Genomic DNA, 775 nt, shown 5'->3' on the forward strand with positions numbered 1-775 from the left:
GATAGCTTTTTCAAAGCAGAAGGGCGGGCTAAAAATGACGGAAAGTGAAACAAACGTGAAGGGAACGTGGGCAAAAGTGACAAATCGTGCGTTGATCAGATCGAAAATGAATAAAATACAGTTGATATGGTCATAAAAATGAAGTAAACGTTGTAAAACTATGGGAAATTGAAGGGAAAATTACGAAAAGTGATAGAACGTAGGAAAGTGAAAAGTTACGGTGTACGCATTTTCTCATAGTGATTACCCCCTCGGTATGAGAGATATTTTCTTTTCAATATTTTCCATTTAGGTGGGTAAAATAAATAGATTACCTCACTTTGATAACACACCTAAAATTTATTCATTTAGTCAATATGTGCAAAAAATCTCAGTGGTTAACTTAAAAAATAAGCATAGGCATATACTGAAGTTCTCAGGAAAAAGTCGTAATTCTAGTACATATCATATGTACTAACTAAAATATACATTCTTTGTCAAAAATTAAAAATCATCATGCAAACTTAACACTTCAATAATAAAAATAAATAAGAAAAAATACAGGGTAATTATTTCTGAGAGAAGCGAAGCTCTTCTCAAACAGTGCCATTTCTAATAAGCAATGTCAGCTTGGGCGTCGACTTGTCCCCAATCAGCTGCCTGGGGAGCACCGTGCTGGGGGGGAGGTAGGCCGACAAACTTTTGCTGGTTCTGAAGTTGGTGGTCCGGTTGGTCTGCATGCACGTACATTTAATTGGCTGCTGGGCCCTTTTTCCAGGGTAAATTTGAGAGAGTT

This window comes from Frankliniella occidentalis, unplaced genomic scaffold, assembly GCF_000697945.3.
Source record: "Frankliniella occidentalis isolate FOCC.00 unplaced genomic scaffold, Focc_3.1 Scaffold55, whole genome shotgun sequence".
In the NCBI taxonomy this organism is placed as follows: Eukaryota; Metazoa; Arthropoda; class Insecta; order Thysanoptera; family Thripidae; genus Frankliniella; species Frankliniella occidentalis.